The sequence below is a fragment of the Hypanus sabinus genome, chromosome 14 (assembly GCF_030144855.1).
Source record: "Hypanus sabinus isolate sHypSab1 chromosome 14, sHypSab1.hap1, whole genome shotgun sequence".
Classification (NCBI taxonomy): Eukaryota; Metazoa; Chordata; class Chondrichthyes; order Myliobatiformes; family Dasyatidae; genus Hypanus; species Hypanus sabinus.
Window position 1 is genome coordinate 48,036,271 of NC_082719.1, and position 23,040 is coordinate 48,059,310.

Below are 23,040 nucleotides of genomic sequence, written 5' to 3' on the forward strand. Positions count from 1 at the left end.
TGGAACTTAGAAAAATAGAGTGCTATGCGGTAGGGAAACTCTAGGCAGCTTCTAGAGTAGTTTACATGGTCAGCACAATATTTTGGGCTGAAGGGCCTATAATATATTGTAGATTTCTGTGTTTCTATGTACCAAGAGTGGGATAGTGGCTTGTATGTGGAACCAGACAGAGAGGGCAGATAGAACTAGGTGGAAGAGGAATATGGGAGAAATGAAGAGAAGGAAAAATAAACTAGGGAGAAGGGTGGATTTGTTTGGGAGGAAAACAGTTGCTAGTTCAATAATCACATTTAATATTTGAGACATGTATACAATATACATCCTGATGTTCTTTTTCTTCACAAACACCCACAAAAACAGAGAGCCCCAAAGGATGAATGGAAGTTAAACGTTAGAACCCCAAAGCCCCCCTCACCCCACACACAAATGGCAGCAATTCAACAATCCACCCCCCACCAGCAAAAAAGTATCAGCACCCCCCACCGAGTACTCAAGCGTGCAGCAAAGCATCAGGGAGAGTGGGTTAGTTGAAACTGGAAAACTAAATGTTAACACCATTGAATTGTAAGCTACCCAAACAGAATCTGAGATACTGTTCTTCCAATTTATAGCTGACCTCTTTGTAGCAATGGAGAGGATCCAGCTCAGACAGGTTAGTGTGGGAGGGAAGGAGAGAGAAAATTACATCCAACTGGAAGCTCAAGATGGCCTTTGCGGACAGAGCATAGGCTGTCTATAAAGCAGTCACTTCTGTTGTAAGGGACAAGGAAGGGTGTGTGGAGAGGGAAGACCAAACTAGGGAGTCAGAAAGAGAGTGGTCTGTGTGGATAGTCGAAGGGTTGGCAGGGAGGGTGTGCCGGGAAGATGTGAACAATAGTGGGGTCATGTTGGGATTGGTGGAAATAGTGGAGGATGATGTCTTGGACACGCAGATTGGTGAGCTGAAAGATGAGGACCAAGGGAACCCTATTGCTCTTCTGTCTGGAGGGAGGACGTGGGGGATGGGATTTTAGAGCAGACATGCAGGAAATTGAGGAAATGAGTGTGAAGGGTCTATCAGTGAGGTGGAGGGAAAACCACACCTCCCAATGAAAGAGGACATTTCAGAAGCTCTGGAGTAGTAGGCTTCATCTTGAGAACAGATTTGACAGAGAGAGAAATTTGAAGTAAAAAGAATGTATCCTTACGGAAAGCAGGATGGGAGGAGTTATTTCTCAGGTTTATAGAATGGTCAATTGAAATCCAAGTTAGGGAAGGCATTGTATTCGTTCGCCACTTTGATACATTTTAATTATCTACGTTGTTACAAAGTTAGCAAACTGAATTTTATTTCAGTTCTGATTGAACTCTGAGGAAATTTGAACTGAATACCTGTTTGAAGTTCAATCAGCTGGATTGTAAAATTGGGCAGAGTGTAAAACAGATATCTGGCCTGAGTTTATTCCTCTGCTGGGTGGATAGAATAGTTCAAAAATACAATAGTTCCGTCTGACAGGAAAATCTCCCTCCTACAATAGCTATATTTGATGTAAGTATTTTGGAATATAGAATTCTTCTGATAGGTTATCAGTTACTCTGTTACAACATTTGTTGCAGCATTAATTATATACTCCATGCTGGGTTAGAATCACACACAATAATTAAAAACTCATGACCAAAATACTACCTGTTGATCCAGCCCAAGTTGAACAGCAAGAAATTGGCATCACAGTGGCATATAACAAGGGTCTGGCAACACATTATCAGAGACACATGATGCAAATCCCCTGCAGACTGAAAATTTTAATCAAAAATCAGAGCTTATTTGAAGACGATGAGATAATCCCTGCTGCAGCATGAACTGATGCAGGACAAATCTCACCAATAAACTCTCGGGGATTGCGCTCAAACTGGCCATCTGGACCAAAACTGATTTTTATTTCAACACAACCATAAATGAGGCATCAGTAACAATCTGAATCCTTATTCCAGTCAACATTTTTTTTTCACTCCGAGTTTTAAGTGGAAGAACAGATGGAATGACAGACTGTGAAAAGTTTACATGTTGTCACTGTTCTTGTTAAATCCAATCGTTGTTCTTCACTATAGAAAAGGTGAGAAATTGAAACTACAGTAAAAAAAACTTGTGAGGTTGCTTTTAATTATGCGAACACTAACTTTCCTATTAACCTACTGTTATGGGCAACTCACCAGCTCTGAATTAATGATAAAGTTTGAGGAGCCGTGGGCTTGTCATATCAAAAGCTGTCCTATGCTATCAATCCAAACCTGCTGGTGCTCCCATTTCCAAGTGATAGAGTTAGGCTGTAGGATGACCAGATGCTCTGAAAGAACATGATCTGTATCTGGTGGGTGAGCAGGTGGAAAGGTTCTAACATTGGCACATGTTATTTTAAAAAAAGAAAGCCACGTATTTATTTATTTATAATCAAAATGTAACATTCCTTTCACAGAATCCTAAAAAGCTTTGGAGCTTTTGAAATACTTTTTTTTAAGGGACTAGTCTCTATAGTCATGTTGGGAAAAACAGCAGTCAGCTTCATGTTCACAGACAATAGTGTGGTAATGACCAAATAATCTATTTTATAGATGTCAACCGAGGGGTAACTATTAGCTGGTACACCAGGGTTAGGTTCGATGTATAACAGTTCCTTGGAGTCTGCCTGAGAGAGCAGACAGAATCTTGTTCTATAGTTTCGAACAAAATATATCACCTCCTAGGAATGACAGTGCCTAATACAGCCATATAGATTTCTTAACAATATACCACACCATTTTGCTATGCCACTGAGGATGGCAGGCTACAGCCTTCTGATTCAGAGGTAAACGTGCTCCCAGCTGACAGCATGTATGGCCACAGTTGGTAATTGGTAGGGAGTCAGGGGGCCTGAGTGTGGTTTTGGATGTGCAATTCAAAGGTCTGGGTGAACAGGGGTCTTGCTGCAGTGGTGGAGAATATGTGAAGTGTTTACACTTAATATTCAGAGTGGTTGGAATTGGATTTCTAAGGGATAACCATTTCTGAGATTGTCTGCTTCATATGTGACCGAAGAACATCATTCATTTCTCTGTTCAAATACAAAGGGCATCCTGCGAAACATGCATGAACATCTCAAACTCCATTTCTGGTCCCTTGGAACAGCTCCATAACAGGTAATGTTTTTCTTGGGGTGAACAATTTGTGTCGTTAAGTCCAATGAATGACTAATGAGGCAAATGAATATCAGGGCATCTTTTTCGTTCTATATATCACATAAGGAACAGAGGTTTAGAGTACAGTATGAAGAAAATTCATGTAATTTCTCTGGAATATTATGTATCTCAGCAGTAAATAAATTGGCTTATATAGAAACTAAGATATATTTATAGAACATAGAATAGTACAGCACATTACAGGCCCTTCTGCCCAAACTGTTGTGCCAACCCTCAAACCTGCCTCCCATATAACCCCCCACCTTAATTTCCTCCATGTACCTGTCTAGTAGTCTCTTAAACTTCACTAGTGTATCTGCCTCCACCACTGACTCAGGCAGTGCATTCCACGCACCAACCACTCTCTGAGTGAAAAAAACCTTCCTCTAACATCCCCCTTGAACTTCCCTTCCCTTACCTTAAAGCCATGTCCTCTTGTACTGAGCAGTGGGGCCCTGGGGAAGAGGCACAGGCTGTCCACTCTGTCTATTCCTCTTAATATCTTATACACCTCTATCATGTCTCCTCTTATCCTCCTTCTCTCCAAAGAGTAAAGCCCTAGCTCCCTTAATCTCTGATCATAATCCATACTCTCTAAACCAGGCAGCATCCTGGTAAATCTCCTCTGTACCCTTTCCAATGCTTCCACATCCTTCCTATAGTGAGACGACCAGAACTGGACACAGTACTCCAAGTGTGGCCTAACCAGAGTTTTATAGAGCTGCATCATTACATCGCATCTCTTAAACTCTACCCCTCGACTTATGAAAGCTAACACCCCATAAGCTTTCTTAACTACCCTATCTATCTGTGGGGCAACTTTCAGGGATCTGTGGACACGTACCCCCAGATCCCTCTGCTCCTCCACACTACCAAGTATCCTGAGATTATCATGAGATTATATGCTGATTTTTCTAATTTCCAGAGAACAGTGTAAGGATTTTTAGCTTTGTTTTCTCTGGCAAATATAGAGAATGAAATGAAGGTTTGTGGCGACCCATTTCCTGGCATATCCGAACCTGCTCACAATTAGATAGCCTACGGGGGTTTGCGAGCACAGAGCTTTGGAGCCTCTGCGCCACGGGGGGCAGGTTGAGGGAGGCTTAAAAGTGAGGCTGAGGATTTCGAATAAAGTTTTTCCTTCGACTGCAGTTACCGACTCATGGCGTAATTTTAGCTCTGCGTGTAGCACACCGCTACAGGTTATCATTTTCACTAATGCATGTAGGAAAGTGTGAAACTGAGTGAAGCCAACTTTAAATCACCATGCCATATCGCAGGTGGGTCTCAATGGGCCTTACGCAGCTGATTTATATAAAAGGACTATCATGATTCACTAGCACTATCAGCTGAAGGAAAGCAGAATGGAGGTAAAAACTACCAGCCCTCACTTCTGAGTGTGTTTCTGCACTGCTTGCGAGCCAGGAACAGCAGGAATGTTTCACTCCTCAAGTGTAAAGGTAATTTCTTCCCCTGCCTCGTGATCTCCTGATCCCTCATCCCCATGAACTCTCAACTCTGCAGTCCCAATGCTGAGGCAATCTCTCTCCCACTACTTGATATATACAGAGTCTATTTTCTGACCATGGGTTCACCTGAGAATTAAAATTTCCCAGCATTGTTCTTTTTACCTTTCTGAAGCCTTTTTAGCTCAAATACTCTTTTCTGTGAACTCAGAATTGTAACAAACAATTGCTTTAACTGTTACTAGACGAATCAAAGATGCTCCAAATATTAAAATCTCTTGTACTGATGAATTGGTGGCTGCAACAGCAAATTGAATGACCTGATAATCGAACTTTCTTCAGACAATGGAATTAGCCTCGGTCTGCTGTTTATTGAAAGCACCAATGGAGCATAATACTACAGCAGAATGCCCGTCTCTGCCTTTCACTCACTTATCATTAAAGGTGTTTACTATTCACTGACTTATAATAGCAAAATTAAATAAATAAACATAGAACATAAACTACAATATTACAACATCAAATGAGTACAACAGGATATTATACAAAATGACTTGCTGTGTTGTATTGGTGAGTGCAGACTTCCAACAATTATTATTGCGCTAGTGTTACTGGTAGCAATACATTCACCATCTTCCCAGAGAAGCAATCCATTTCTAATTTCATTGTATCAGAAGATAATCTTATATTGTCATAAAAGTTGGTATAGTTTTGAGAGGCTTGCCAAATCCTCTGCTGTATTTGATAGCTGCCCTGTCACCTTTGATTATAATGAAATTGCTTATTCTATTCAAGGCAGATAAAGAACTGGGAAGATTATGAATTTAGCAGACCTCTCACCCAGCCGTCAAGCAATCTATCAGTATTTGCAGCTGCTGGGTGGGATCTGAAATAAAGAGGATATTCTAATAAAAGTTCTATTGTCAATTTTGGCAGAGGAATATTTATCAGCATTTACTATTTTCCCAGTCTCTGATTCTTCTCCCTCCCTGTGAATAATGTTCCCACTGTGTCACAGGGCATCATCAATTCGTATGCACATGCTCACCAATGGTTCACAAGACTGGACAAACAATCTAGAATTGATTTAGCCACTGAATTTGTACACCATGGAATTGCTGAGTTCTGTTTATTTGGACTATGTAAGTATTTAGTAGGCATGCATACTTTCCCTGTTAAGTGCGTGCTAGCTGGAGGAAAAAGGGGAATTTTGGGATGAAAAGGTGGTGTCCCTTGTGTATTGAACTTGATAGTAAAGTTGATAGAAAAGTTATTTAAACAAAAGATAAACTTTTTTTGTTGTCTGGGCATTAACAGGAATCACACTGTCCAATTAGCCTTATAAATTCCTTCTCACAGACACCTCAGCACTGGTGTCTAAACTGGAAGAGTTGTTTCATTTACATGTTAAACATCAGCCTAACATAGTTATCCTCATAGAGTCAGAACTTAAAGAGAATATTCCAGAATCCTCCATCAGAATCTCTGGATACATCCAAACCTTCAAGCAAGAAAGACTACAGGAGGAGCAGCACGGAGCATACAGAGATGAGGGTTTGGCCCCTGGGACTTGCAAGATTGACCCAGACCTCATGAAGCCCCATGCCATCAGGTCAAACCTGAAGGAAACCTCCTCCTGATTGCTGCCTGCCATCATCCTTTTGTTAATGGTTCAGTGTTTCCTTCATATTGAACAGTATTTGGAAATGGCACTGCAAGTAGGAGAGATTTATTGAAAAGTATTCTAAGGGACAGGAGTGGATTTTATGTTAATGGACTTCAGCAATACTTTGACAATGTCCCAGAAGGTTCAATTGTTAAGCATTCAGAATAAGGTAGTAAATTGGATTCAACATTGGCTTCATGGGAAAAGCCAGAGAGTGGTAGTAGACAAAGGCCTGTGACTCGACGTGTGCCACAGACATGCTGGGTTCATTGTTGATTGTCATCTACATCAGTGATTGATATGATAATGTGGTAAACCGGATCAGCAAATCTGCGGATGATTGGGATGCTTAGTGGTCAGTGAGGAAGGCTATGAAAGCTTGCATCAGCAGCTGCACCAGATGGAAAATAGGCTGAAAAATGGCAGGTGGAATTTAATGCAGTCATGTTCGAGGTGTCACAAGTTGGGAGAACAAACCAGGGTAGGATTTACACAGTGAATGGTAGGCCACTAAAGAGTGTGGTAAAGAGCAGATAGGGGCACAAAGAGAGAATTGGGCATATTGGTTTTTATAAATTAGAATACTGAGTACCAGAATTGGAATGTTATGTTTGAATTGTATAAGATGTTGTTGGTGGGCCAAATTTAGTGATTTAAGTGCAGTTTTGGTCACCTACCTACAGAAAAGATATCAATAAGATTCAAAGAGTACAGAGAAACTTTGCAAACATATTGCTGGGATGTGCAGATCTAAGTTATAGGGAAAGATTGAATAGGTTAGGACTATTTTCCCCTGGAGCGTAGGAGAATGAGGAAGTATTTGGTAGTTTTACATAGAATTTTGATTGGTAAGGATCTTCTAAATGAATGCAGGTTTTAATTTTTCCATTGAGGGTGGGTGAGACTAGAACTAGAAGTCATGGGTTGAGGGTGAAAACTGAAATATTTGAAGAGTATTTGAGGGGGAATGTCTTCACTCAGTGAATGGGCAGAGTATGGAATGAATTGCCAGTGGAAGAGGTGGATGTGGGTTTGATTGCAGCATTTGAGAGAACTTTAGAAAATATAGGGATGGGTGGAATATATATGGATATGGTCCAGGTGTAGGTCAATGGTTCAAAGGTTGAAAGGTTAATTTATTATCAAAGTGTACAACTCTGAAATTCTTCTTCTCCAGATAGCCACAAAACCAAGAAAGAAAAGAACAGCACCACGATTATCGACCCCAAAATCCCTCCACCCCAAGCAAAAGTGAACAAAAATGGAACAGGCACATCAACCCCCAAATCCCCCTCGTCCACACAAAAAATGAGAAAGATTGGGTGAAAAGCATAGTATGTAAAAAACTATAAGACTGAAATAGTCTATAGTCCAAATGTAGAAAAGCTGGGTAACATTATCTGGCACAGCAGCAGGCCTTTGTCTCTGTGGCAGCTGAGCAATCCCACCACCAATCAAAAGGCAGTCTCCCCTCTCCAGTAGCAGAATGATTCCCCAGTGATCAAAAGGCAATCTCCCCCCCAATCCCCAGTGATCAAAAGGCAGTCTCCCCTCTCCGGTAGCAGAACAACTCCCCAGTGATCAAAAGGCTGTCTCCCTCTCCAGTAGCAGAATGACTCCCCAGTGATCAAAAGGCAATCTCCCCCCCAATCCCCAGTGATCAAAAGGCAATCTCCCCCCCAATCCCCAGTGATCAAAAGGCAATCTCCCCCCCAATCCCCAGTGATCAAAAGGCAGTCTCCCCTCTCCGGTAGCAGAACAACTCCCCAGTGATCAAAAGGCTGTCTCCCTCTCCAGTAGCAGAATGACTCCCCAGTGATCAAAAGGCAATCTCCACCCCCCTCACTCCCCAGTGATCAAAAGGCTGTCTCCCTCTCCAGTAGCAGAATGACTCCCCAGTGATCAAAAGGCAATCTCCACCCCCCTCACTCCCCAGTGATCAAAAGGCAATCTCCACCCCCCTCACTCCCCAGTGATCAAAAGGCAATCTCCACCCCCCTCACTCCCCAGTGATCAAAAGGCAGTCTCCCCTCTCCGGTAGCAGAACAACTCCCCAGTGATCAAAAGGCAGTACCTCTCCCCCACCCCCCAGTGATCAAAAGGCAGTCTCCCTCTCCAGTAGCAGAGCAATCTCACCACCAATCAAAAGGCAGGCAGCAGGTGCTCACCTTCCGCATTCGCCTGGATGTTTTGATTTCCCTTATCACTTTAATCTGCAAACAATGGAAGATTGAATCAGCAAAATGGAGTTGAACATCGGCTCACGCTCCGCGGCTGTCCTGCAGTCACCTGCCACGAGGTTCGTGCATGCTGCCTCTGCCTCCCGGGTTCCTCTCGGAGATTGCAGAGCACTGAAATACCCTAAAGATCCCCAGAAATCACAGTTATTACAGTTTGGACTCCCAGCCCAGGTGATGTGGCCACTCACTGCCTACGAGGTCCCACTAGAAACTCGAGGGAACCGTCATGTCATTCTTAAAGAAGTGGCTCGGTGCAGCAAGGTGTATCAAAAACATCAGTCTCTCTGGTAAAGGAGTTCACTGGCCTTACGGAGGAAATCATGTGTTCTAAGGTGCCTGTACAGATGACACCCAAAGACTCTTGTGAGAAGCTGCACGGACCTTATCAACAGGGCAGAAGTGGACCATGTTGATGCAGGAAGCACCAGCAGTCCTTAGGCACAGAGACATGGTGGAGCAAGTCCAATAGGAGGGGATTAGCTTTGGTCTGGTAGCAAGCGGATCCACCTGGCACAAGGCCACAGTTCCAGAGTGAAGCAAGATAGTTGTCGAGGAGGTGCGGCAACAAGAAGAGTCAGACAGAAGCGCAAAGGGTGTCTCCCTGGCTAGGCAGGGGCAATGGATGTGGTGGGAGAGCAGTGAGAGAAGAAAAATCAGCTGAAAGGACATATGGGAGATGGAAGCAAACAGACGTAGATTTCTCATGAGAGCTACACGTGATGAGTATCCATCACAAAAAACCTCCGCCTGTGGTTCAGTGAGGACCCAACTGGTGCCCCCTACCTGATTCCAGAAACCCTCAGGCATATCCTGGCAAGCTGCAAAACCAGCCTCACACAAGGCAACGCAGTTTTGAAGAGTCTGGCAGCGGCAATCGAGACCAAGAGGATAGCAACCAACTCCTTGCTGCCTAGAATGACTAACGCTCTGACACCAGCAGCATTTGTCCAGGAGGGAGGGCAATGACCAACTAATCTCCCTCCTAAGCCAGAAACAGGACAGATAACCATGGCCTGCGACTGGAGAATGCTGGTGGATGTCAATAAACAACTCACCTTTTCACTGGAAATTGCTTCCACCAACCTTAAACCGGACTTGTCTCTCTGGTCCAATTCATTACAGATCGTCTATATTATGGAACTCAAAGTCCAGTGGGAGGATTCAGTGGCTGACGCATATGAGCACAAGAGGCTATGGTATGCAGGACTAACAGCTGAAGCTCAGCGGGGCTGAAAAACAAAAGTTTGTCCCATGGAAGAGCGTTGTAGGGGATTTATAGACACATCCACCATGAAACTGCTGAAGAAGCTGGGGATCCATTGCCAGACTGTACGGCAAACCATTAGAGCCACATTAGAGACAGTGGAAAGAAGCAGTCACTAGCTTTGGCTCAAGTGAAGAGATCTCTCCTGAGCTCCAAGATAGCAGCAAAAGAGTAGGAAGGCACAGTGGGGTGTGATGCTGGGAAGCCCAAAGTCATCGTTGAGGCTTCTGGAGATGTAGTGGGCTAATCGATGAAACTGAGGACAGAGGGTGCCACTTGACAACCCCTGTATGTCAACCCTGTGCCATTCCCAACATCGAGGCAGTCTCGAGCAAGTGCTCACAACCCATTGGCATGAGGGATATTAACATCTTACTCCGTGATTTTTGATTTTTTGGTAACAGGCTGTAACAGTTCTAGAATCACACTCAAGATGAAAAACAAACTTAAAAGACAGAAAACAAGTGAAATACATGGTTTCATGATCTATCCAGAAGATATCAACCGAAGAAGTATCGTATGCAAGCACCATCTTGACTGGAGGGATATCCTAGGCAGAACAGCAGTTTGCCATGGACTATTTAGACCAAAAAGCCCACTTCAGTGCTGTAGTGCTCTATGACTCGATGACTCTATTGCACAGAATGTAATCTAAATGGAGGCCCTCAATGTCCATCATCAACACTGGGATAGAGTTACCATCACCAGTATGTCCTGAAGGATATGCCTGCCAGACTGAGTCTGCAGCAGGTAATTTGCAAATGATCATGAGAGTTAAGCCTCCTTGATTTGACTTACAGCAGGAACCATCAACAGAATGAACGTGTCAGGCAATTAACCCCTACAACAAGAGAAGGTCTAGCCAACTAAGTTTGAAATTCAAAGATGCACATGCAAATACAGAGTACATGGTTTTCCAGAAGACATCTAATTAGATACCACTTAAGTGTGACTGAATGATACAAGAGAGACCGAGGGGGTAATATATTGGCATGAATAGTGTATGTCTATCAGTAAAGCAGAATGTTAGCCTGAGCTGTTGTTTGTGGGTTGGTTGTCAGTGGGGTACCACGGGAAAAATTGCTGGAGTGGAGACTCCATGGAGTTATATTTAGTGAGGCTGACCAAAAAGGAATCTGCAGATTTTGTCTTTCTGTTCATATCTCTCAGATGTTAATTGTCAGACCATGGAGGTGCATAGTTTTCATTTATTTTAGTTTTTCCTGTCTAAGTAGAGACTTGTAACCAAATGCAAACAAGTTTTAAAATACAGTTGTTTATAAATTGCTTGGTTTAACCACAGAGGGATATTTATGCTAGGAAATTAATAATATTTACATATTGCATAGACAGAATTAAGAGCAAGAGTAGTTATGTTACATATGGTCTAATCAAACCCCAGTTTGAAGCTTCATTCAATTGGGTATGAAAATGCCTCTCTTCGAACTCTCTACTTATTAAGCATCCATTTAATTGTTGACCTCACTGCTCCATCATTTAGCAACAATATTACATAGTCCAAAACTAAACTAATAGAAGAAACCATGTCAAATATCTCTCCATAGAGCAAAACTAACTATATAAATGCATGAGCATGCATAATTTATTTTGCTGGTGGAACACAGCAGGCCAGGCAGCATCTATAGGAAAAAGCACTGTCAACGTTTCGGGCCTTGACCCTCAGGACTCGGCCCAAAACTTCGACGGTGCTTCTTCCTATAGATGCTGCCTGGCCTGCTGCGTTCCACCAGCATTTTGTGTGTGTTGCTTGAATTTCCAGCATCTGCAGATTTCCTTGTGTTTGCATAATTAATTTTCTTAGCATTTGTAAGCCTAATTGAAAAAACAAATGAACTTCGAAAGTGCATCCTCTTTTTAATATCACATTTATACCTGTCACATACTGAAGCCAGTGACTTCAGTGAGTTCAACAATTATAGTGTCATGTGTATAGCTTTTCCTTCTTACTATTCATTCCATATGTATAACTAGCGTGCCTATTTTAGTTGAGGGCTGATTTTAGGTTGCTAAATTTTGGCACCAAATCAAAACTTAATGTGTGTAGCAAAATAGAGAGGTATGTTTTATCTCAGCTCTGAGATCCTGTTAATTGTGGATTATTATATGTTGATTATGTCTTGCATCTCAGAAATCGGTGTGAGGACCATTTCACTCCCCATATAACAACTACATCTTTCCTTAGGAAAGGAATTTAAAACTGTACACATTGTTCTAGGTGTGTGCTCATTGTAGCTCTATCAATTTGTAATAAGACATTCTTATTCCTGTGCTTGAAACCTCTTGCAATGTAGGCCCACATAGCACTTACAGTGGCATGCCAAAGTTTGGGCACCCCTGGTCAAAATTTCTGTTGCAGTGAATAGCTAAGCGAGTAAAAGATGACCTGATTTCCAAAAGGCAAAATGTTAAAGATGACACATTTGTTTAATATTTTAAGCGAGATTACTTTTTTATTTCCATCTTTTACAGTTTCAAAATAACAAAAAAGGAAAAGGGCCCAAAGCAATAGTTTGGGCACCCTGCATGGTCAGTACTTAGTAACACCCCCTTTGACAAGCATCACAGCTTGTAAACACTTTCTATAGCCAGCTAAGAGTCTTTCAATTCTTGTTTGGGGGATTTTCACCCATTCTTCCTCGCAAAAGGCTTCTAGTTCTGTGAGATTCTTGGGTCATCTTGCATGCACTGCTCTTTTGAGGTCTACCTACAGATTTTCGGTGATGTTTAGGTTGGGAGACTGTGAGGGCCATGGAAAAGCCTTCAGCTTCCGCCTCTTGACGTAGTCCATTGTAGATTTTGAAGTGTCTTTAGGATCATTATCCTGTTGTAGAAGCCATTCCTCTTTATGAAAAAGTTCCTGGAAGCAAGTCCTGTGGACTGATGAAGTGAAAATAAGAACTTCTTGGCCGCAATGAGCAAAGGTAATTTTGGAGAAAAAAGGGTGCAGAATTTCATGAAAAGAACACCTCTCCAACTGTTAAGCACGGGGGTGGATCGATCATGCTTTGAGCTTGTGTTGCAGCCAATGGCACGGGGAACATTTCACTGGTAGAGGGAAGAATGAATTCAATTAAATACCAGCAAATTCTGGAAGCAAACATCACACCATCTGTAAAAAAGCTGAAGATGAAAAGAGGATGGCTTCTACAACAGGATAATGATCCTAAACACACTTCAAAATCTTAGATGGCTACAGAAAGCATTTACAAGCTGTGGTACTTGGCAAAGGGAGTGTTGCTAAGTACTGACCATGCAGCGTGCCCAAACTTTTGCTTCGGGCATTTTCCTTTTTTGTTATTTTGAAACTGTAAAAGATGGAAAAAAAAAAGTAATCTTGCTTAAAATATTAAAGAAATGTGTCATCTTTAACTTCATGCCTTTTGGAAATCAGGTCATCTTTTACTTGCTTAGCTATTCACAGTAACAGAAATTTTGACCAGGGGTGCCCAAACTTTTGCGTGCCACTGTACCTTTCTAATTGTCACAAGTGCATGTTTTCTCTTAGTGACTGATGTTTTGTTATTTAAATAGCAAGCAATCCTGAAATATTGATGTACAGATCCCATTGTACATCAATATTTCCCACTCGTTTACTACTTAAATAGCAGTCAGCAAAATTGATAACTTAAGATTTATTGACATTAAGTTACATCACATGCATTTGCCTACTCATTCAACTTGCCTAAATCATTTCAAACCACTTTGCAACATCTTCACATCTGTCTGTTCCACCCAGATTTGTGCGGTGAATGAATTTAGAAATATTACATTTGGACCCTCATCTGAATCATTGATATATATTGTGAGTAGCAGAGTCCTTGATCCCTGTAGTATACCACTAGTTGCTGCCTGCCACTCCAAAGGAAACCATTTATTCCTACTATCTGTTTCTTGTCTATCAACTAGTTTGCAATACATGCCAATATATTACTTCCAATCAAGCAGGCTTTAATATTGCGCACTAACCTCTCACATCAAAGTAAGTTTGAAAATTCAACTGTACAGTTGACCATTCCTTGCATCCCCAGTAGATCAGCTTTTCATCTGATTTACTGCATTCACTCTCTAGCTTTCATGTCATGTCCACCCTGGCCTCCAATGCCAACCAATATAAACAAGATCCAGTAGTTACAATGACGCAGGCTTACTCAGGAATTCCACTGGGCTCTTAAACTACCCAGCCACCATCTGCTCAAAACATGCCCTCATTTAAAATTGATCCTAGAATCTTTTCAGTTTATAAATGAGTGTTTTGCTTTTTAACAGTTGAGATCCCATAGCTTAAGTGGCACAAATGTTTTTTGCTAGAAAATCTCTGAAGAAAATAGCAAAAGTGTTTTCCAAATTAAAGCAATAGCAAGCATAATTCAGCCATGTACTTGCATTTGTTTTTGGATATATCAATACTAGTAAATACAATGGATGGTTTAAATAGTTTTATTTTTATTTTCTTGTTGCATACGGCCCATTCCATCACAGGCTCATTACTTCCTTCCAGACAGTCTATTTTTGCCATGTGTTACTTCAGGAAGGCTAATAGTATCTTCAAAGCTCTCTTTCCCTTTCCCTTTAGTGTTCTCTCTTCCACCTTCTGGGAAATGATGCAGGAGCTTAAACGCTTGGATGACCAGTCTTCAGAAAACTTCTTTACAGGGCTTTCAGAATTCTGAACCATTCACCTCTTCCATATCTGCTTCCAGCTGGTGCTGCCATCTTCGCAGACCCTTTAATTCTACCTCCATTATTAATTCCATTATTGTTGCTCAGCTTCATAATATCTTTGCATCATTTTGTTGTTCTGTGCTCCCCACTGCATTTATTGTTGTAAATATTATTACCATCTATGGTGTTTATTCTGTGAGCTTCACACCAGCAAGGAATTTTATTGCACCCTGGTAACTATGGCAATAACCCAATCCAAATCTGAATCCAGTATTTATCTGAATAGGTACAGTATTCTGAAGCCCCACACTCAATGTTTTAGGATCAGCTTCTTTCCCTCTGTCATCGGATTTCTGAACGGACAATGGACCCATGAACACTCCCTCACTGTTCTTCTTTTACACTATTCATATATTTTTATTTTACTATATAGTAATTTTTATGTCTTACATTGTACTACTGTCACAGAACAACAAATGTCATGGCATATGTATGTGTGACAATAAACATAATGCTGATTCTGACACTTCCTGATGTGTTTCCCTGCATGACATGAAACCTGTCTGAATTTAATGAATCAAAGTTAATGGATTCTGTAACTTGGCAGCTGGATAACTGGACTGGGACTAAAAACAAATACATTTATTTTTCCTGTTCTGCTGATAACCTAAGAAGCTCTTTTGACCTTCCAGAATAATTTTGGCCTGTAATGTTGCTCCAACAGGTGACGGCATAATATCCCCAGACTTCCTTAAGCTTCCAGATCTAATCAAGTTGAGTGACAGCTCTTAGTTCTAGAGAACCATCAGTCATCATGTCTCAGATCGTCTCATACTTTTCATCTGACCTCTTGCCCCACCACTAGATTCCGCAGCAATGATGAGCTAGAGAGGGGGAATCAAAGAACTTTGTACATACTTCCATTCTGGAGTCCCATCCACTTGAGTGGAGTCACAGATCCTGTGGAAGTGGGTAAGTCAAGGTAAACTCGAGTTATTTTACTTTTATTTTAGTTGTTGTCAGTATTTTAAGGTGGTTATATTTGTAACAATCCATTTGAAGAGTTTCTAAATTCACCTACTTTGACTCAAAAGGTCAGCTTATTTGGCATTGTGCTACCTGACAGGGATAGTCTAGGAGAATGGGCTCGGTTGTTGATAAATCTCAAGCCAAAACAGTAAATTCTGGCTCAATCCCAAATGTGCATTGTTTGGCAGTCCTTGTTTTAAAATCAGCCACAGAATTTCATCTGGGCCCAGCTGTAAGGTTTCAGCAGTGAGTATAGGGTCATATTTCCAAATTATAAATTCAGACTCAGGAGAAAGAAAAGCAACAGAAAGGGATATTGAAAATAATTCCTTATCTGCTATCTGAAAGTAAGCTAGTTCTCCTGGAAACCACCTGGCTAGTTTTGAGTCACAGGATGCGGCATGGCTGCAGATAATAAAACTGTGATTTGATGAACTGGGCTTTTTCTTTTTGAAGCTTTGCCCCTCAACAATGGAACCGTGTATAAGTAGAGTAAGAAAGTTCACAAAATCATTTGATTAAATCTCTGAATCTGCAAGCTATTCAGAAAGTACAAAATGACTTGTACAAAATAAATAATAAAATTAGAATGGAGCTCATTAAAGTTTAATGCAAACAATGTGAAATCCTGGTAGTGGAAAAAGAAATGAATTAAATAAATACACCATCAGTGATCTTGAAGTGACTAAAAATAAAAGTACAAGGTCTGGAGATTTTGATCAACTATCTGATTGACACAGTCAGTGCTAAACAGCCATCACCAGAAAATCAAGAGAGGATGAATATGGTGCTCTGTCTCCAAGACATAAGGCTTATTTAAATCTTGGGAGATGTTTGACAAAGAGCCCTGAGACTTATTATGATCAAATGACTCACTGATAAGAATAGTTGTGCTTAAAAGAGGTGACTTTATATGAGGAAGTATATATTGGGCCCTTATCTAAGAAAGGGTGTGCTGGCATTGGAGAGTGTCCAGAGGAGGTTCATGAGAATGACCCTGGGATTGAAAGGGTGAATATAGGAAGAGCCTGCACTCGCTGGAGCTTAGAAGAATGAGGTTGGGGGAGGGGGGAAGGAGGCATCTCATTTAAATGTATCAAGTTTGAAAAGCCTAGAATGAGTGGGCATAGAGAGGATGTTTCCAATAATGAAGGAGCCTGTGATCAGAGGGTACAGCCTCAGATTACAGCTTCAGAGTTGAGGAGGAAATCTTCAGCGAGAGGATGGAGAATCTGTGGAATTCATTGCTACAGCAGGTTGTGGAGAACAAATCATAGAGTATATTTAAAGTGGAGGTTGATAGGTTCTTAAATAGTATGAGTTTCAAAGGTTACAGGAAGAGGGAAAATAAATCAGCCATGATCAAATGGCAGAGCAGGCATGACAGGTCAAATGGCCTAATTCTTGCTCTGATGTCTTATGAGCTTATGGAAGTAAAATGATTGAAGATAATAAATCCATAAATAACATTAAATAAAATCATGAGGATTGGACTTGGATTTGAAAGACAAATTGAATGTTGATATTTAGAATTTCCCATAGAACAGTTTTGCTGTTAGTTAAGGGGAAACAGAACAATGAGATATTATGATTTAAGGCAAAAGAGATAACGGAGAAACCTTCTGGATAGTTGAGTGGGATGAACCACGCAGCTTTCCTATCTTGTAATCTTGAGCTTCTTCAGAAACAGAACTAAACTTGTCTAACAATTTATCCTTCTGGACAAAGCACAAGTAATTAGATTTTTTTTTTGAAACCACAGACTGCTCAGCCTGGATTCTGTGAAAGTGAAGTGAACAGGTGTCACCACAGAATGACAAACCAAATATCTTTTAAGACCTCACTGATGGCCATGAGGCATTTAGTTGTTGAATTGAAATACCTAAAAACACTTTCAAGTCAAAACAATTTATAAAGCCAAGGTGATTTGTGGAAATAGTGAGGAATGACCCTCATTCTCCATTTTAGCTGTACAGGGGTCAGCATTTCAGTGAGCTGCTGGAATCTTCAATGAAAAGCTCGAACAGTAATTGCTTTTACATTGTATTGATAATAGAATTCCAATTCAGGTAATCAGTTTTGCAAAGAATGTATATACAAATATGTGCATGTACCAGTCAATAATCCACCTGTAAAACATTATATGCATTTAAAAATAACAATAAATTGGCTACCATCCAGGATTTTGAATGACATGGTGGGATGAATTTTAACTCTCAAGGATGGATTAAGATGACTGAATTAAATATAAAAAGAGTGTTCCTGGCACCTAGAACTCACAACGTAAAACAACCACCCCTGATATCTCCTGTGAACTTTCCTCCATTCACCTTGAACAATTGCCCTCTGGTACTGGGCATTTTCAGCCTTGGGAAAAGATGCTGACTGTCCACTCTGTCTATGCCACTCATAATCTTTTACGCCTCTGTTCAGTCATCTCTGATCCTCTTTCTCACTAAAGAGAAAAACCCTGAATTTCTCAACCTTTCCTCGTAAGATGTGCTCTTTAATCCAGGCAGCATTCAGGTAAATTTCCTCTGCACCCCTTCTAAATTTTCCAGTTCTGGTCACCTTACTACAGGAAGGATATAGATACTATAGAGAGAGTGCAGAAGAGACTTACAAGGATGTTGTCTGGTTTGGAGAGTGTGTCTTATGAGAATAGATTGAGTGAACTTGGCCTTTTCCCCTTGGAGTGATGGAGGATGAGAGGTGACCTGATAGAGGTGTTTAAGATGACAGAAGGCATTGATTGTGTGGATAGTCAAAGGCTTCTTTCCGAGAGCTGAAGTGGCTAAAATGAGGCAGCATAGTTTTAAGGTGCTTGGAAGTAGGTACAAAGGGGATGTCAGAGGTAAGTTTTTCACACAGAGTGGTGGGTGCGTGGAATGCACTGCCAGTGAAAGTGGTAGCAGCGGATACAATAGGGTCTTTTGAGAGACTCTTAGATAGGTACATAGCAGTAGGGTAATTCTAGGCAGTTTCTAGAATAGGTTACCTGGTCAGCACAACATTGTGGGCTGAAGGGCCTGTAATGTGCTGTAGATTTCTATGTTCTATGTTCACATCGTTCCTATAATGCGATGACCAGAACTGAACACGATAATCTTGTGGTGTAACCAGAGTTTTATACAGCTGCAACATCACCTGACCACGCTGGGCCCCAGTCCATTGGGTCAAGAAGGCCAGACAGCATATGCCTTCTTAACCACTAAATCAACTTGCATGGCAACTTAGAGGGATCGGTGGATTTGGACCCCAAGATCCCACTGTTCCTCAACATTGTTGAAAACCCTGCATTAACCTTTAACTCAGAACTTTGAGTTGTAGAAATATTAAAATCTCAGTAGGGTCAGATGTAACTTTCTAATTCCTTGCTCTATCACTGCTTTTGACGGTTTCTTAGCACTGAGTGCAGCCTGACCTGATGTGCTTCAGATTCAGGTTTACTTATGTACATCAAAACATAAGTAATGCATCGATTGGTTAACAACCAGCTCACCAAGGGATGTGTTTGGGGGCAGGCCGCAAGTATCACCACACATTCCGGTGCCAACATAACATGTCCATAAGGCTCAGCAGGACAACACAGAACCCAACAAAGGAGATCAACAATGGCAATATGAGTCTCCTTCCTCTCTCCCACCCACTCAGGTACAAGGACAGTCCCCAGCCTCCATGCTTTGGCCATCAAGCTTTGATTTCGGTACTGCCGATCGACCTTCTGGCTCCAGTCTTTTGTTAGGGAGCTCTACTTTAGCTGATGATGGGACTCCGAACACTAGACATGCTGGCTAACCAGGCCTCATGCCTCATTGTGCCTCCTGCTCACATGGATATCTGATCCCAGGATCCACTGAGCTGAGACAGACCAAAATCCATGGATGTTCATTTACACGGGTCCATGTCGCTGGCCTAGGAGCATGGAGTGGAGGCCTAGACATTGGAAGTCTTTTGTTACTCATCCATTTTGGTGGACTTTGAGTGAGTAGTGGAGGCCCTACCACTAACTCCTCCACATTCCTGTCCCTAAACCCCAACATGATCTCTAAGTGCTTCTCGCCTGACTGAACGTTAAGGTAGTCAGTCACACTAGCCTCCTGTAAGGGGAGGGATGGGTGTCTACCTTAAAATCAGCATGGTATCGATTAAAGTACCTGAGAAAACTCCTCTGAGCCAACCTTCTCCCTCCTCTGCTCAGAAAACAGCTCTTGTTATATTACAACAATTTCTCACATTTTGTATGTTTGCCTTAGACTTCCAGTTTGTGTATTTCATCATTACTTGTATTTACATTCTATGCTTGGAAGCAGACGTTGAAAGCGTTGTGTAATGGACCATTGACATACTTTGATTGCATTGTTATCCATGGTCAAATTGCCTTCTCATCAGTTATCAATAGCTTCAAACTTAGCACTAATTCTGAAACTTCTGACCCATGAATTTCATAAACTTTCCTGTGTTTCTTAATGTGAAAGAGTCTGAATTTATGTTAAGAATATTTGCTCTACAGCTTCTTCAATGGATTCCCTTAGCTACTGCTAGGATATCTTTCAATCTGAACATTAATAACATAATTATTTTGTTAGTACAGTGAGTCATACAGATCATTTTTGCCTGATTTTGAATGCTGATATCAGGTGTACATGCAATACAGAGGCTGGTATGGTTCTGTTGTCATGGTGACTGGGAGAAGGAAACTTAAATGCATTTGTGTTACTGATTTTGGCCTGAAAGGCAGGCTTTGAACAGCTACTGTTAGGATTCATATTGTTAATAATGACATCCACATATTAGGCCTAATAAGCTATCTTCCCTCCTTTCCTTGCAAAATCATTGCAGGGTATCTTATTCATTTAGAAAGCAGATCCTTCTGGCCCAATGAGCCGCCACTGATCCATTACAGCCAAGTGATTAATTAACACATTAACCCTTTCCTGTTTGGAATGTGGGAGGAAACTGGTGCACCCAGTGGAATCCCACAGGGTTACAGGAAGAATGAATAACCTCCCTATAGGCAGCAGCAGAATCGAACCCAGGTCACTGGTGCTATAATGGCATTACACTACCATACCACGCACTTATGGGCAAAGACTTTTACAGCAAAGTGATCAATCATCATTACAGACACAGAAATGCCATCTCTTTCTTTTCCAGTGACAGCTTTCAAAAGTGGTGCATGTGTTAAAGTTGAAAGCAATTAAGTTCTGGTTTGAAACCACTATCTCTAAGATTACTACTGTGTTGGAATTGTAATGGAACCAGTTAATTCCTTTAAAAGCATTTCACTACTTTTCAAAGACTTTATAATGTGTTCAACTTACTGGTTTGAAGAATTTGAATTTTATCCTTTTGGATAAACAAAAAATATTTTCTAATTTTGCCTTCAAAGCAAGGAGAATGATTTCCATCTGATTTTTTTGATAGTTATGATAGATTATCAAGTAATCTCATTGGTATTAGTATTACATATTGAACCCCACAGTAAATCATGATAATGTAGTATAAAGGTCACTGCTTCCTATATAATGTTGAGGAAATATTGCATGCATCTAGGGAAGTTGAAAACATCTAAAGCCTTGAGCCTGAATATGTCTATGAAGGATCTCAGGTCATTGTATATCAAGCAGAAGTAAATCAAGGCAACTGGACTCGCTGAGTTGTCCAGAAAATGTTTCATCACTCATCCGAGAGGCTTCTTCAGTTCTGATCCATGGCAGGTGGTTTTCCGGCTTATAAACTCTGAGTTGTATAAAGGCTACAGCAATCACGTGAGGGTTATTAAGAGTTGTAGAGGTAATGAAAGGGTCATTACTCTTATCTTTGCATGAATGGAGGTGTGAACTGTCGTGGAGATGCTGAGATAGAGATGTTGGGACTGCATTGTAAGTAGCTGATAGGCGGTGTCATACCCCACCCCCTCTGTTCAAGGATGGATTTTCCAGTTTGGAAAAGGTGGTTTCTTCAACCCCTCTATCAAACTTCCTGTCCTCCCTGTTCAAAATGTGAACATTTTTATCATCAAAGGAATATTCTTTGTTCCTTAGGTGTAAAGATACAGCTGAGTCTTGACACACACATGCCATCCGCTTTTGACCTCATTGATTCCAGTCTTGCTTTGTGCTTTTATGTACAGGATCAGTGAGAAATGGAGTTGGTCAAGGGCTCATGCCCTGTTTCTAGGCTTCTTGGTGCAATTCATTCAAAACCTCGCCGAGCTCCCTCGGAGACAGCAAAGCACCATACTGATTAATTGGCCCAAAAACACAACATCAAAATGTAGATCACTGGCTCCAATAGTAGTAGAAGTAGAGGAAGTAAAAGAAGTAGTTTCAAGAACTGTCTGAAGGATGTCACCAATGGTTTCATTGCTCGCCGGTGCTGTCTTCAACCTTTATGTGGCACATTGTGAAACGCCTTTTTAGAAATCCAAAACCTTTGCATTTATAGGCTCCCTTGACTGAATTGTTGCTTTCTTGAATTCATCAAAGCTAATTTACCTTGCATATTGATTTTTTCTGATTACATTGAGCTCTCTAGATGATTCTTTCTTGATTATAAACTCCAGCATCTTGCCAACAAGAGATATTAAGCAAATAGTTTTGTAGTTACCTTTTTTTTTCGTCTTCTTCCCTTCTTGAACAATGGAGTCACATCTGCAATTTTCCAATCCATTGGCACCTTACCAAAATAAAACGTCAAACAAAGGCACCACAATATCTGAAACCATTTACTTTCATCTGGTGTTAGCCATTGAGACCTGGAGACTTGCCTGTTTTGTGTCCCATTTCTTTTTCCAATACCTTTGTGATAGTGAATTAATTTTTGCCATCCTATTTGAAACTGTCCCATTAAGTAACACTGGTTTGTTTTCAGTGTCCTCCACTGTGAAGACTGATATAAAGTATTGATTTAACTTATCTATCATTCATTGGTTTCCTGTTATTAGTTCCACAGTCTCGCACTCTAATTATGTCACTCATACTATATCCTAACAATCCTCTTCCATTTCTTATATCCGAAGAAGCCTGTGATGGGTTATTTTGATATTATGCATGTGTTCACCTCTGATGTATTTTCCAAGTCTGTTAAATGATCCTATTTCCACTTTACCTTTCCCGGACAGTACTTTCATCATCCTCACTTTCCAGACCAGCAGTCTTCACATTCAGAGGGTTATCTATTACCTCCACTGTGATGCCACCATGAACTTCCTTCCCTTCCTTTTTGAGAAGGGATCTTTCTCTCCATTACACTCTGATGCATCTCCAAGCTCATGCACATCTTCCCCCAGCATCTTCCAGTGCCTCATTATGAACATTATACAAGCAAATATATTAATCATGTGCAGCACTCTCTGGCCTTTGTAATGAGCTCCACTACTCAATGGCTGATCTGATTGTAATCTCAGCTCCACAGTCCCATCTCATGTCGATAACCTTTCACCCAGATGCCTATTAAGAATTTATCTACCTCTGATGTAAAAATAAGTCGTGGAAG